We start from the raw sequence: 16,242 nt of genomic DNA on the forward strand, positions 1-16,242 counted from the left end.
TACAGATCGCCTGATCAAGAGGAACCTATGGATGAAGAACTGTACAAACAGGCAGGAAAAGTCTCATATTCACAGGCCTTTGTTCTCATGGGGGACTTCAACCACCCTGACATCTGTTGGAGCGATGGTATGGCCTGGCACAAGCAATCCAGAAGATTCCTCGATTGGAAATGTTCCTCGATTGGAAGTGTTCCTCGATTGCCTCGTTGGAAATGTGATGCTCCAGAGCAGTCTTGGTTGCACTGGTCATGAGATGGTCAAATTCGAGATCCTCGGGACAGTGAGGTGTGTTGATGCCAACCTTATGAAGTTTAACCATGGCAAGTGCAAGGTCCTACAGAGCAATCCCAGGCACAGCTACAGGTTGGGCAGAGAAGAGATTCAGAGCAGCCCTGTGGAGAAGAACTTGGTTGATGAGAAAATGAGCATGAGCCGGCTTAAGTGTGTACTCACAGGCCAGAAAGCCAACTGTATCCTGGGCTGCATCAAAAGGAGCGTGACCAGCAGGTCGAAGAAGGTGATCCTGCCCCTCTACTCTGCTCTTGTGAGACATCACCTAGAGTATTGTGTGCAATTCTGGTGTCCTCAACATAAAAAGGACATGGAACTGTTGGAACAAGGCCAGAGGAGGGCCACGAGGAAGATCAGGGGACTTGAGCACCTCCTGTATGAAGAGAGGATGAGAAAGTTGGGGCTGTTCAGCCTGGAGAAGAGAAGGCTGCGTGGAGACCTCATAGCAGCCTTCCAGTATCTGAAGGGGGCCTACAGGGATGCTGAGGAGGGACTATTCATTAGGGACTGTAGTGACAGGACAAGGGATAACGGGTTAAAACTTAGGGGAGGTTTATACTGGATATAAGGAAGAAATTCATTACTGTGAGGGTGGTGAGACCCAGGGAGGCTGTGTATGCTCCATCCCTGGCAGTGTTCAAGGCCAGGTTGGATGAAGCCTTGGGTCATATGGTTTAGTGTGAGGTGTCCATGCCCATGGCAGGGGGGTTGGAACTAGATGATCTTAAGATCCTTTCCAACTCTAACTATTCTATGATTCTGTGACTGGGATTATCATGTGTAGGAGGATGTGGGAAGACACATGAAATCATCTGTGAGGAACCAGATTCTGTCTACAGGACAGCTACCACGACTCTTGTGCCTGTAGCATAACTGTATACCTCTGAAAGCTGCTGGGCTGCCAAACATGGCACCCCTGGTCCTGATTTAGGCACAAGAGAGGCAAATGGAGTCAGCAGCAAATCAACATCTGACCCATCAGTAAGAAACACTTTCAAGGCAAGGTGAGCCTGTCATTCACTGAGCCACTCAATCTCCTGTTTCCCTCCTGCGGTCAATGATAAAACTGAGCAGCTAAGTGCAGTAGAAGCATTTTGGAAAGTGCTCCAAGCCCCACCTGCAGAGCTGCTGCACCTGAATATGTGTTCTTCCAACTTTCCTCCTGCTCACATGCACTCACACTGCTTACTGAAATGCTTCTTTCAGGCTGCCGTCTGCCTGCAAATGCTCCCGGGCATCTGCTTCTGCCAGATAAGGGGAGTTTTCCCACAGGTACATGAAGCAGTTATGAAAACACAAATCATAAATATTTTATATTGTCTTTTGTGCATCTTTGTTCTCACCCATTGTATGAGAAAGCACTGCCTGATATTCATTGCTGTAAGCAGCCTCAAACCATACCAGAACCCTGCCCAGTACCATGGCTGTCACCATGCAGTCCGTGCTCATCCTGCCATTCCTCATTCCTCATCCTGTGAATTCCTCATTAGGTGACTCTTATTTCTAATGGTTCTAATTGTGCTTTTACACACATTCTTAATGTGTGAACTAAGAGAGTCATAAGAGCAGCAAAAAGAAGAGTATACTTGGTTATCTTACTCTGAACAGAACTGATACAAAATACAAAATGAGTCCAACTACTTAGCACAGTTTTTCCTGAGGAATTTAATGAGAGCCAGTTGTATTTCACACAGGTAATTGTCAGTGGGATTAAAAAATAGAGAATGACAGGTAAAAATTACTTAGTTCATTGCATGGGGTAGAGGTTCATACAGAAATTTTTCTTCAAATCTATTACTTTACTTCACCATGGAAGAAAAATAGCTGTGCCTAAGGTTGGGATTTACATTTCTGGGGGTTGCATTCGTTTTTGTATGCGAAATATTTCTGGAGAGTAAATGACTATGCTCCAGAGAGTGCTGTGCACTGACAAATCATTTATTATCCCAAAATAATTTAATCTGATCATATGGAAACCATGCTGAACTCCAGAAACCTGGATGCCATATGGGCAGGCTGCCAGCCAGGGTAAACCAAAGACATTTTGTCCTTGGGGTGGGAAAGGTACACAGTTGGCATGAGCACTTAGAAAGAAACTCAGCATCAGGAAGTATCTTGGCCAAGAGGAACTTGGCAGAGCAGTATTTTAGCTCTGCTGAGGGACTGTGTATGCCCATTGAAACGGTAACATCTGTGGAGGAAGGGCAGAGCGCGTGGGTACAATGCAGTTTTATGACAGCACTGCTTAGTCAGGGAAAGGGACTCTAAAGGGAGCCAATGCAGCCAGCTGGAGGGCTGATAAATGGAGTAATGATTGTGGAAGAGATCAGAAAGCTCAGGAGTGCTCCAACACCCCCCATAATGGCAGCAGTATGAATTTCTGAGGGTTAGTGAAGCTTGCAGTTGAAGTGCATCGGTGTGATTTTGGGAAATATCGAGTGCTTTTCAGATTCTTAAATCATTGAAAATTAATTTGAGCGCACGAGCAAGCCAACACAGGAACAAAACTCCAAAGAATCTGAAACTCAGCAAGAATTAATGCAATACAGACAGAATACTGTACTTCTGTTCACAAAACGAGGGCAGAAATACATTGTATTTTGTATTGGTTTGATGGGTTCCCACTGGATTCAGCTGTGCACCTCAGAAGTTGCTCTCTGTGCAGAGCACAACAAAGACCATTTTTGCTCTGAAATGTGTTGTGGTGGTGGGCAGCAAAAATAGCTCCTAAATATATTTATTTATTTTTGCTCAGGTTACTGCCATTTTTTATTTTGCCTTTACTAAGCTCTAAGAAATTTATTCATTTTTCTTTCCTTTAGTACTGCTGCCAAATCACGGTAACTATAGGGACACTGTCAGCTCATCAGTCCCCAAAAGTAAATTAAAGTCATTTCTAACCCTGCACCTCTCCTTGAACTTTCCTGGGGATTTTCCATTATTTCACATTTACCTGTTTCACATAAAAACCTAAATGTCCTTCTTCTCTTTTTCCCCACTCTGAAAGAGCCATACCGACAGAGAGGAAATGTCTTCAGCAAAGTCATAAAATTGATTGCAGAGCTGCAATATCAAACGCTTTCCAAAACACCAAGAAATAAATTTTTTTTCTTATGTTTTCTAATATCATCATGGATGTTACATTGATACTACAACAGGCCAGTCAGTTCCAAGGAACATTGCAATTTTCAGCTGGCAATGGTCCTTCTGGTGTGCATTACCTTTTAAGATGCTTTTCTGGCATCTAACAGCTGCCTTCAGGAAGACTTATATGCTATTTGGGTTTGTTTAATTTCTCTTCACGGTTAATGTGCCTTTGTTATTGCTGTGTGGAGTTCATTAACTGCACCAGAAGATGGCAGCAACGGAAACCACTTTCGTGCCTCCCATTCTTAAGTGCTGTTTCATGCTGAGCAGCAATCAGTGATACGATAATATCAATCAGCGTTTAAAAATGGTTTTAAAAAACCCAAGAAAATCAGTCCCCACACTGAGAGATATTAAAAAAGTTGTGAAATGTGGAAGGAACTACGTGCTCCCTTCCTAGCATTCATAGGTCATTTTTTCAACACCTAAGTTGCAAAGGCCAGGGATAGAGATGTCAATAACTAAAACTGACGGAAGGCATGTCTTTCCCAGACTACCATGTCCCAGAAAGTCTGAAGTAGTCTTAATCCATTTGATCTTCACGGCACACACCAAAAAGTATGTGAATCTGGAATGGAAGACTGAGGAGAGTCTGCAGGGAAATCATAAAGGTCAGATACGTTTTTGGGGTGCTGGAGTTTGGCTTGTGCCACTGAATCAGTACGAAGAAGCACTGGGAGCAAGATGTTTATTTAGCTGTTTTTATAAAACATGTGCAGGAACACGCAGAGCCAGACAGAGCATTTCCTTAGGAGGAATGAGTGTTTCAACTGGCAAATTAACATACATATTTCCCACAGGACACAAGCATTATTAGACCTGTTATGAGCTCTGTCAGCAACCACTGAGGAAAGAAGGAATCTTATTTACCCTTCTAAATATGGACCAGTCTTCAGGGCAATACAGCTGCTAAACTTACTGACACGGGTGCTTGTGTTACAGACAGGATTTATCATGCATGTCAAATGCAAAACTGTCTTAACTTCATTGACAAGCTTTTGCTACTAGAATATATTTATATGCTATATATATGTCATATATTCTACATTTATTTATTGCCCAAAATAAAGAGCACATGGGGGAAATGAGCTACCCTGCTGGGGGTAGTGTTTGTGTCCTGCTGAGAAGCAGGAGCAGTGAAGCTGAAGGCCACAGTGAAGCTGAAGGCCACAGTGAAGCAGAGCAGCAACGGCAGCGCCAGCACTGAGCACTCTGGCTGGCACAGATGCTCTGATTCATCCACAGCTTTCAGCACAGCTGGGGCAGCCCTGAGCACGTGTCCTCACTGAAGGTTAGGAGGCAAAGGTTAGAAGGCAAAGGTTGCTGGCTACGTGCTCTCCTGAAAGGGAATTTGAGCTGTGAGAAAAGACATAGCCCCTCATCATGTTTCTTGTTGAATTTGGGTATGTAAGTTTTCTTGCTGCTTTTGTAAATGAACAGGAACTCCCACCCCAGAGAAATATCTGCTTTCATCATCGATGTATCCCCACAGAAAACTGTAACACTGAAAGCTTTGGCTAATTGCTTGTTATAATGAGATAGATAACAAAGTAAATCGTGTTTATGGCCATAAATCTTTCCTGCCTCGCACTCTTTTCATGAGTGAGAAATTAGTTGCAACTACTGAAAACAAATGATGTTATGAGTTTTCATGAGGTTTGCTTGACTTGGGGTTTGTAGCTACGAGCCATTTCAAGATAGAGACTTCTGAGCAATTTTGCTTTCTGAAAATTAAAGATCCACAAGCCTTAAGGTATAATGACCTCTGTTGCAAGAAAATCTCACTAATACTGCTGGGAGAGTGCCCTGTGCAAACCAGGTCAGTGATTATTTTGATGTAAAGCACCATGATCTAAACAAAGTGCAGATCAAAGAAACCTCTTTTAGTTATACTAAAACCTGTAATTGTGAGGTTAGCTAATTTGCAGAACAAAAGCTCTCAACCTCTGGGTTTTTTCATAGTTTAATATACTTTGTGTCTGAGAGCACATGAGGAAAATGGACTTTTGAACCTCTAATTGTTCCTATGGTTAATGTGTATGAGGAGCCTTCTCTTAAAAACCTCAAATGTAATTATGTCCTATTACTACCTGTGTCAAAAATTTTATTACAAGCTACATGGAGTATTCATCCTACATGTGTCTATAATACTCCAGTATGTAAATCTGTCTCTCTTCCTTATTTTTGCTACTCAACTGCATCAAAATGCAGTCAGATTTACATTTTCAGCGTGTTATTCTACTATTCTTGAGATATTTTCAAACAAAAAATGAAAGGAATGGTACCTGCAGCACTACTGGTATGTTGTTAAGCTATAGGGTATGCCTCATTCCTTCACCCCTTTTTATATAACATATAAATAGACTGGAGAGATTTAAAGATATTTTAATAATCCTAAGTACAATTATGTACAGACAAATTCTGTGGTGCAAGGAGGGGGAAACAGCGTCTCACTGTCCTCTGAGCAGGTTTTCTTAATGCTGGCAAAAAGGGCTGGCAGTGGTGTGGCATAACCCCCAAGCATGGAGGTCCCAGGCAGCAGCATCCCAGAGGGGCCTGCTCTGATTATTTTTCTCCATAGGCTTTTCCCTGCAGGAGGAGGAAAGGACACTTGAAGGCTTGTGATCTCCATCCCTCTCCCTGCTGCAGGCTGGGTGCTGACTGCCTTTTCAAGTTGCAGCACAGAGCTTTACTGTGATCCTCCTTAAAAAATGAGATGCCCTCTGAAATGCCTGAATTTAGATGCAGATGTATCATGCAGGCTGGAATAGCAATGTCACCAGATAGAAGGGAGCTTTCTCTAGATTTAGTAGTGGAATCTCAAAAAAACCCAACCCTCCAAACACCTCCAAAACCCACACAAATTGAAAACAACTCAGAAGAATCACCTTGTCTTCCCTTGTTGCTTGTTCCACCTAGAGCTCTCAATAACCACAGCAGTAAAATCTTACACAATACAATACTGCATTGCATTGCACTATGTGTAGTGATATCTTTTCCATTATAGCCTTGCTGATACTGTTTTCTGTCCAGAGTCCACTCACTCCGTTCTAGAAATAGCAGGCTGACAGTGGAGTGGAGCTGCCACAGGTCAGGAAATCCCTCACCATGCCTGATTGTGGCCCCCACCCACATGCAGAGGTCCACATGCTGGTGTCCCAACCTGGCCTTGACCCATGCTCCTCCCCATGGGTAGTATTCCTGATGACTGGGGATGACAAAAAGGCAGTAAAAGACGAGGCTTTGGTGCTGACTTCTTGGAGATGAGGCTTTTAATGACATTACTGGCAGGTGTGTCAAAGTGTTGGCATCATTCTGACTAGTTTGGGATGCTGACCTCAAGGCAGAGGAATGCTGCCTGTGCTACACATTGTGATTATCGCCTCCAATGAGCCAGCTCATGACGCACCACGTCCATGGATATTTCCACTGCGTCCCTGCTACAGTATTCATGACAGCTTCCATTATGGGGCATTTCGAACCCCCTCAGGGATGGTGGGGGCAATCCCTCTGTGCTGCTGCCTGCAGACACAAACATCAGAGTTGATGGGTGAGGAGGCTGCAGGGAATCCCAAAATCACTATCTCTTTGAGAGAGACCACATCCATGGCAGGGGGCTGGAACTAGATGATCTAAATGTCCTTTCCAACCCTTACTGTTCTATGATTCTATGTTCCTCAGTGCACAGCAAGGGTCGGGCAGGCACTATTTTCAGTACTTTTCTACAAGAAAGCAAGCTCTGGTGACAGATGTGTGGAGTCTTCTGCATCTGAGCACTCACTGTGAAACTGATGCAGGGTCATGTAATTTCCTCTCTTTTTTTTTTTTAATTCAAATTTTCTTCTTCCTCTTTCTTCTTAAGATCCTTTTGCCAGGAATACTCAAAGATCAGGAAGACAGCACATTTTTACCCACAGATCTCACCCCAAATGAGACTTTGTACTTCCATTGGCACATATATGTGTGTTTTGCAAAAGCTTCTCTTGGGCGTGGGTGCTTACACAACTCTTCTCGTGATCAAATTCTGCTTTGCTTAAACCACCTGCAAAAATTGCCTGCATGCGATAGGAAAACCTTGAAAGGATGGTGAGAGCAGGTGCCCAGAAAGACGAAGAGTTTGTGCTGCTGTGTCCTGAGGTTGAAGCACACTTGAGAGCTGATGAGAGCTGTGTGCTAGTGGGGCCAGTGAGATGGGGGTGCTGAGCACCGAACCAGGCAAAGGTGACAGCTGGGACAGGCAGTGTAGGCTACTGACGTGGCAAAAGTATTGTGGCTTGTCACATGTCACTGAGTAGCTGGTTGTGAAAGACACTGTTTAAACAAACTGCTGTGTACATTTCCATGGCAGTACCTGTCTGCCTGGATTCTTATTTTCAAAGTGAAGCTCTTAAGCATATTCAAATGAGTCACTACTTTTGGTCAGCATTGACAGCAACTGGAAAATCTAAACATTATTGCCCTGTACATCCCCTGCACTCCAGAGATCACACGGGAGTTTCCTATATGGGTTGCATCCTATTTATGCTCCATTCACACTCTCTTTTTTTCTGTTTTAAACTGAGAGCTTTATTGTTCTGCCAGGAAGGACTCTCCAATGCCTGCCAGACCTGTACATTTCTTTCCTTGTTGCAAAAGCACTTCTGTATAGTTGCTTATTGAGCAAATAGTGACTATGTGGCACTAGCAATTTGATTCTGTTAATTTTATACATCATGAGCAGTAGCTTGAAATGCTAATGCAGCTTTTGCAACCAGGAGTGAGTCCTCACCTCTGGGTGAGGAACCCAGAGTTGAAACCAGGGCCCACCAAAACCTTCATACCCATCTCTGCTTATTTATGTTTGCCTGTAGTAGGGTAACCATACAGCATTGCATTCAGTCATTTCCCAAACATTGGAGGAATGTTACAGACATTCTTGGGCAGAAACTGCCTGACTTTGAAGCGAGTCAACCTGAAAGTAGTGGTTAGAGCTTCTAGTTAGCACATCCAGCATTTCTAAGAACAGCTGGAAGTGCCCACCTCTCAGAAAATAAGTTGATGAAATCTTCCAGCATTGCAAAGATCCCAGTGCTTGTCAGAGTAAGTCCAAAGGGTTCAAGTAAGTCTGTGAAAGAGAAGTGGAGAACGATGAGTGAGAGGTGAATCACAGTGGCCATGGTGAGGGAAAAGGAAACAAAGGACACTGAACCCCTTGAGGGAAGAACAGTGTACCCAGTGGCACAGAAGCCCTGGAGTGAGGGAGGACTTGGAGATGGTGAACAGAGAGGGACCGGAAGGGAGCACACAGTCATCCTGTGGAGAAGAGGAAGGCAGGAATGCATCTGGGATGTGCCAGGGCTTTGACCTTGAGGCTCCACAAGGTGTACAGCCTGGTAATTCTTTGCTTTGATTTAGGTAGAATAAAAACCATGTAGCTATTGGCTCTCTTTATACCACAGAGAAAGACAGAGCCTCCCTTCTTTGGAGATTACCTCTGCCACTCCTATCCATATCTTGCTCAACAAGTATCTAAGCCAGCAGCTGAAACAATCTTTTCCCTCCAACAATGAGCCACTCTTCATATTTCCAGTTTTTGACGTAAAGAGAAATATGAAGACTGGGGAGCATGGGCTTTAGCAGGTCCCAGCAGTTACATTGAGACTTGCAGAGAGAAATCACCTTCCAAATAAGCAGCAATAAATCAGCAATCAAATAATCATCTTTCAAATAAGTAGCAGTTTCCACTGACAGAATGAAAATAGGGTTGCAATTACATGATAGCTGATAACAGCTTTATTGTTACATTTCCTTCTATTTCAAGAACAAATTTATAATTAAGAAATGACACTTTTTGATATTCATGATTTTGGCAGCCTGGCAAATGTATGAGCAACAAGTGAGTGACTATTCAACACAAAATATTTTCAACACAAAAAAAACTATTAAACACTTCCAACAGGAATTTCTTGTTCCTGGAAGCAAGCAGCCTAATGCTGCCAAGTAATTACCAAGACATCAGAAGCAAGAAGGTGTTAATGAAATTGAAGATTGCCACATAAAGTGGAAGGTGATGTATCTATAAAGGAGGTTTTAAATATTGCCTAGGAAGTACTGACCATGAGGTCTGGTGAAATTAATAATAAAGTAAAATGTAGTAATCCAGGGTTAAAGATTGTGGACTTCAGAGCTAACATGAATTTCAGGTCTCAATTAGGGAGTTAATGAACTGTAAATCATAGGGAGGAAGGAAATACAGTACAGAATACAGGCCTGTTTAAAGTAAACATGATGCCAAACTATTTCAGACAGGGTATTGCCAAGCGATAGAGAAGCAGGAAAACTATTGATGGCACTGATGAGGTGTCATCTGGAATACTGGCCATCTATGTCAAAGAACGATAAATTCCCATAGGAACCACTGCAGAGAAGGACTTCAAGGCAGGACACAAAACCCCACAGCATTTAAAGCCCACATTCCTGCTGCCCAACTTCACAAAGAGACAAATAAGGAGTATAGTCACTAGGGAAGAGATGGGCATCTCCAGTCATTCAGCCTACCTAAGTTCTGACTTGGTTCCTAAATTAGATGTTATATTGAAACACTTTAAACTACACAGGAAGAATATTGCCCTATGGAATTGGCATGGTGCTCTCAAAAACAAAGGCTTGAGAGAAAGAAACCAGCTGCTCCAAGAAGGGTAAACACTACAAAAGAGGTGAAGGTCAGGTTCATCAGCAGGACAAGCTGATAAATGCTGGGCACAAATAAACTGTTCTGAGAAACAGAAGGTTGATCTTTGCAAACAGCCTTCCATGGGGAATAAGAAACTTGGCTAGAACTAAATTGCAGCTGAATGAGTTCATTTAAGAGGTTACCTGATAAACATACCTGGAAGAGCAAACATTTAGAGTGGTGGATACAGAAAGCTCTCGTCTGATCCTCTGTGCTATGCTGTTTCATTTGGATTTGTTGTTACTGAATACAGTCAGAACTAATCCTTTCTATCTGCATCAAAAGGGATATCTTGCAAAATGATGTGTGTTTTGGAAAAAAAAAAATATTGGAAGTTCCTGCTGCCTTGCTGTTCATCTGCATCAAAGGGAAGGATAGCAAAATCTATTTCCTAGGACCAGAATTGCTCAAGAGGAAAAATGAGAAGAGCTACAGCACTGAGTGTCTGAGCTACCCTTGTGCTGCCTATCCCTGCAAACTGAGCAAAATCCTTGTGCTGCCCCAGGTGAGGGAGGCCCACTCTGTTAAGGGATGGGCAAACACATGGCAAGGTGCTATTCAGAAGGAACAAAAACACGATGAACACGCTTGTAGTTGTCACTGGCAAACATGGCACGTGGGGCAGATTGTGTAACTGTTGACAAGTTAGGCCAAGTAAGTGTCCTTTCACTGCTTCTGCTATTGCAGTAATGGAAAATCATTTCCCATAGGCCAGGCCCACAGGTAAGGCTGAAGTGCTTGGGACCCTCAGCTAAAAGTGCCCCAGCAGTACAAACATGGACTATCAATTGCAGCTGTGTATTGCCAAATGAGGTGGCAGAGCACAGCCAAGTGCCTGGCAAACAGCTAGAAAAGGACATGGGAGTATGAGCCTGGAGGGGTTTTGGCTAAAGCATTGGCACAAGTAAGATCTGGAATATTGTCTCCTGATATTTAATCCTTCCTAATTTTCAGTGAAATGAACCTCTAAACACATTGCCTGAAAATAATGGGGCAGAACCACAGAAATATCTGAATGCCCTACAGATGACTGAATATTGGCTAACCAGCTTGGTCAACAGAGTTTTAATGCAATAGAAACATGTTTGCTAAGGGGAACAAGATGTGTACTCATTATTGTTATCATATGCCAGGGTAAATGCTGTGTCACAGTCCTCTAATTCTATCCAACCCTGATATTTTGAAGTTAATTTAGAGGGATGGAGGTCATTAAAAATTTTAAGTTTAAACTTGAACCTGGATCGAAAAATAACCAAAACAAAACCTCATTTCAGAATAGCAGAAAACTGCTGACTTTCCTCAGTAATACTTAGGTCAACTTAGTGGTTGATATTAGGAAACCCAAAATCTTGCAAAACAGGCAGGGAACCAAGTGAAGCAAGACACAAACTGACAACACACCAGGCTTCAACAGGCACAAAATACTTGCTTTTACAATGCAATTTAACAATAGCACTGACATTCATTACTCAAAGTTGTTTTTCACTAAAGCCACATAAGAAACAGTAAACTAGAGAGAAATCCAGTATCCCATACATTTTTTTGTTCACCTTTTTTCTAGCAAAATCTTATTGCCTATTGCAAAATGTTTGCAAGGGCTTTATGTTTGACAAAGAGACTTACCTTTCTTTTTCCATGGGGGCACAGTTGCTCTGTAATGCTGTTATTGTTAGGGATAATGTTTGTGGTCAGTTGCTATTGACAGTTACAGTCGAAGTTCGGGCAGCCAAATTTAGACATGAAATTAATAATGGCATATGTACCAGAGAGCTTAAGTATGCATTGTTTCTTCATGACTTACCAGGAAAAATTCACACTGAGATCCAAGAAGTTTTGGCATGAATAAGGCATAAATATGGAATAAAGGATCTGCCTCAAGAAAAGGAGGTAAGTATCAGTACAATATGGATAAAATCAACCAAAATATCTTGAGTATGAATGCAGCTGAACTCCTCTGCCATACAAAGTCAGGGTGGTCTGTGACTGAGGATGTGTTCAGCTGCATAAAATATACAGTGTTTCATGAAGTCCACATACAATGTACTGCAGAAATTGGTCATTTAAAGAGGATCGTCAATATGAAAAAGCATGAGCCATCATTCTTTTTAGGTGCAGAGTACAATATATTCTTCTCTCACTGAGTATATTATATAAACACAACTTTATGTAGGGCATTGAAAGGTTGGTATCTGTGACCATTAACCACGTAGCTGATTTGCATGGTCATGCCTCTGTCTCAGCAGGCAGGCTTGCTAAATCCATCTGCTCACCATATATAATTGAACTTCCCAGATTGCTGTCTTTTCCCTTCAAAATGTCTTCTGCATGTCCATACACTGAGGGCTACTGAAAAAAGGGAAAAAAGTATGAGCTGCTTTCACATCACCTTAAAGCTCTGAGCTTCAGCCAGCTGTAGGCACCAAGAGCTTTCCTCAGTGTCTGCAGTTACTCCTTCAGCTAAGACAAACCTTTCTCAGGCTCTAATAGTAGTGACTCTAACAGTGAGCCTCCTATCACATTTATAAAATAAGAAATTAAAAAAAAATAAAACTAAAAAAACACTCTCACATTTTTTAAATAAAATTATTTATTTTGAACTTTGGGTTCTTGGGTGTACTTGAATCACAACTGGTCAGGCTTCCAAAGTATAAGTAAGAAGAAGAGAGGTAAATGATGTAAGAAAACTGAAAGGACCTCCAACCTTTGTGCTGTACAACTTTTGTTGCAATGTAATGCTCCTGAAATATTATAGTGAGAACTGCTTAGCCCTCCAATATGAGTTCTAGCAGTCAAAGAGAAAAAGCTGCAGCTCTTGGCTTTCCTCTGTGTATGTTTAAGTTTGTGTCTCACTGTTGTCTAATAAAAAATCACCTCCCTTGCAATCACTATCTCAGAAATGTCATTAATCACTCTGTAAGAACTAATTGGATACATCTTCATGTGTGCCTGGAAATACATGCATCCATATAAGCACCTTTGCAGTGAAGACCTGACATAAGCTTTCCCTTCCATCTTAGTCCTTCTCCCCAGATACAAGTCTGGGTGCAGAGGAAACGAATGAGTTGCCTTCACGTACAGGGCTGAGTAAATCCCCAACCAAGTATATACTTCTGTAGCAACTACAACCAGAATGGAAGAGGGCTGTGGCTGTTAATTTGTTATGGGAAGATTTATTTTGGGCAGTGAGGCTACACATGGATGCTGACAGCATTTTAGAGCATTAAGTGTTCCAGAGTGAGAACCATGTCACTGCTAACAGGTTCACACTCTGAAGGCCTGTCAGTCCTGATAGGCCCCTAGAAGCACAGGTGTTATGGAGTATTTGTGCAGGGATTGCTTTAGCATAGCCCATCTTCCAAGCTTTGTACTCTTTCTTGGTGCTGAGATCTTTTATGATTGTGAGAAACTTGACCATGCAATACAAGGCAACCAGCATGAGCCTGGGATTCTCTTCTGTGTCTGAAGAGACTTATATCCTAAGGAGCAGCAGAAAGAAAATCCAAAGGATTTTGTCTGCAAGGATAGCAGAAGTGTCATGTCTAAAGAGGAAGAAAAAATACCCACATGAATCAAAGATCCATAACCCTCATTTCTGATTTTCATTGTGTAAACAGAGTATGTCTGGCCATGCCTCCAATTGTTCGTAAATTATGATGGCTTACATGTCTTTACAATAAACTCTTGACACACTAATACTTGCTAAGCACATATACTGAGTCAGTCACATATGTATGTCCCTCTTTGCTGAAGTTCTTCATTAGATCTTTTCTTGGGGCCTCTGTTAGCAGGGAACTGTCTGTGCTCAAAGGCAGCTCTGCCATAGTGCAGCCGTGTGGCCTCGGATCAGCTGCATGAGAAAGCTCTAAGAAACAAGAGCAGCTTACCACTGGTCAGAAGCTGCACTTACGCCGAAGCACTCTCCCCTGGTCCTTGCCTGAGTGATGTTACAGGTATGCCTGTGCCAGTTCCTATATGTGCTGGTACAGATCCTGACCCATCTGGGATGCTCTCAGATCCTTCCCATCACTGTGGGCTTCTCCAGTGATGACCAGACTGGTGGTTGGCTGATGCCGGTATCATAACTGAACCCGATTCTGACCCTAACTCACTGACTTGCCTTCATGGCTTCACCTCAGACCTCCTTGTCACTATGGTCACTTGGATCCCTGCTGGCTATCTGTACTCTTAGCTGAAACGAGTAACCACCACCAGACCTGCTTTTCTATTTTTGTTTGGTGCTTTGGGACTTTTGCTGCTTAGTAGGGAAGCCAGTGCCATGCCTGCCTCACTGTGACACTCCACTCCCAGCTTGACTTGAATTCACTTCTTGAATCTTGTTTCTCTGAAGGATGCCACTTCTCATCTACAGCTGTTATTACTGGTGCCAGTGGGACTGTGGCTCTTCTGACCGGCACAAGCCAGACAACAGGTACATAGATTGCCAGCACCATGTTACCCTTCTTCTAACCAAAGATTTCTGATAGAAAGGTGCCTTGAGCCTGCCTACTGGTGCCATGCATTCCTGCCAGTAGCATAAATCATGATAGTGAGCAAGAAGCGAGACAAAGAGTCTGTTCTGTCACAGAGAGACGGCAAAACTAAGCAGTGATATGCAACTCTTCTTGTGCAATCTCACTGAACTCTTGGTCAGATATCCAGGGAATCTAAGCAACCCAGAGACTATATTTCAGAAGCCCAAGTGTTATGGTTTAAGCCCAGCTGACAACCCAGAACCAAGCAGCTGCTCACTCACTCCCCCCAATTCCTCCCCCCACTCCTGGAAGGATGGGGAGGAGAATCGAAAGAATGTAACTGCCACAGGTTAAGAAAAGAGTAGTCCAGTAACTAAGGTATAACACAAATCACTACTGCTACCAATAATAATAATGATGAGGGAAATAATAAGGAAGGAGAATACAACCCCTCACCACCCACCGACCGATACCCAGCCTGACCCCAGCAGTGATCTAGCCCTTCCAGGTAACTGCCCCCAGTTTATATAGTGGGCATGACGTGCTGTGGTATGGAATAGCTCTTTGGTCAGTTTGGGTCAGGTGTCCTGTCTCTGCTTCCTCCCGGCTTCCCCTTCTCCCTGGCAGAGCATGAGACTCACAAAGTCCTAGGTCAGAGTAAACATTACTGAGCAGTAACTAAAAACATTGGTGTTATCAGCACTGTTCCCCGTAGTAGCTACTAAGAAAAATGACTGCTACTGCTGAACCCAGGACACCAAGTGAAATTCAAAGTGGTCACATATCCGAAGTAGTCATGACTTCCCTGGTCACCTTTTATAATTTATTTTCGTTGTCCAAGTCTGGCAACACCTTTCTGTGCCTTGGGAGTTGCTTTTTCCACCTTACCTGCAACATTCTCTCCCTCTCCAGTGCTTTACCTCCACCTATCCTGGTGATACCTCTCGATAGAATCATGGTTTGGTTTGGAAGGGACCTTACAGCTCATTCAGTTCCAACTCTCCAAGTCCCATCTGACCTGGTCCTGAACACTGCCAGGGACAGGGCAGCCACAACTTCTTAGGCCAACCTGTTCCAGTACCTCACCACTCTCACTGTAAAGAACTTCTTCCCCATATCTGATATAAATCTATGCTCTGTCAATTCAAAGCCATTCCCCCTTGTCTTATTACTAAATGCTCTTGTGAAAAGTCCTTCTCCAGGTTTCTTGTAGGCCTCCATCAGGTACTGGAGCACTGCTGTAAGGTCTCCCCAGAGACTTTGCTTTTCCAGGCTGAACAAGCCCAGCTCCCTCTCCTCATCTTCACGGGAGAGGCATCATCCTTCCAGTTCTTCCAATTCCACAAATTAGTACTGTGGCTGTCGCACCTACCCGCTACAGGACACCTGGACTACCACATGTAGGTGCACAGTTCTGCACACTGTTCAGACTGTCACACCTGCAAGGAGTTCAGCATTAAATCTAATCCCTCACCAACAGCTTCAAACAGTGCTGCTGTGAGATGGGGCTACCAGCATGAAGGAAACAACTGCAGTTCAGTCCAGGCCAGACAGCTTGCACCTCTGCCATTAATCTATATATTAAGAGAGCCAGCACACAGGAAATGATTATGACATGGC

This window comes from Melopsittacus undulatus, chromosome 5 (genome assembly GCF_012275295.1).
Source record: "Melopsittacus undulatus isolate bMelUnd1 chromosome 5, bMelUnd1.mat.Z, whole genome shotgun sequence".
Taxonomy (NCBI): domain Eukaryota; kingdom Metazoa; phylum Chordata; class Aves; order Psittaciformes; family Psittaculidae; genus Melopsittacus; species Melopsittacus undulatus.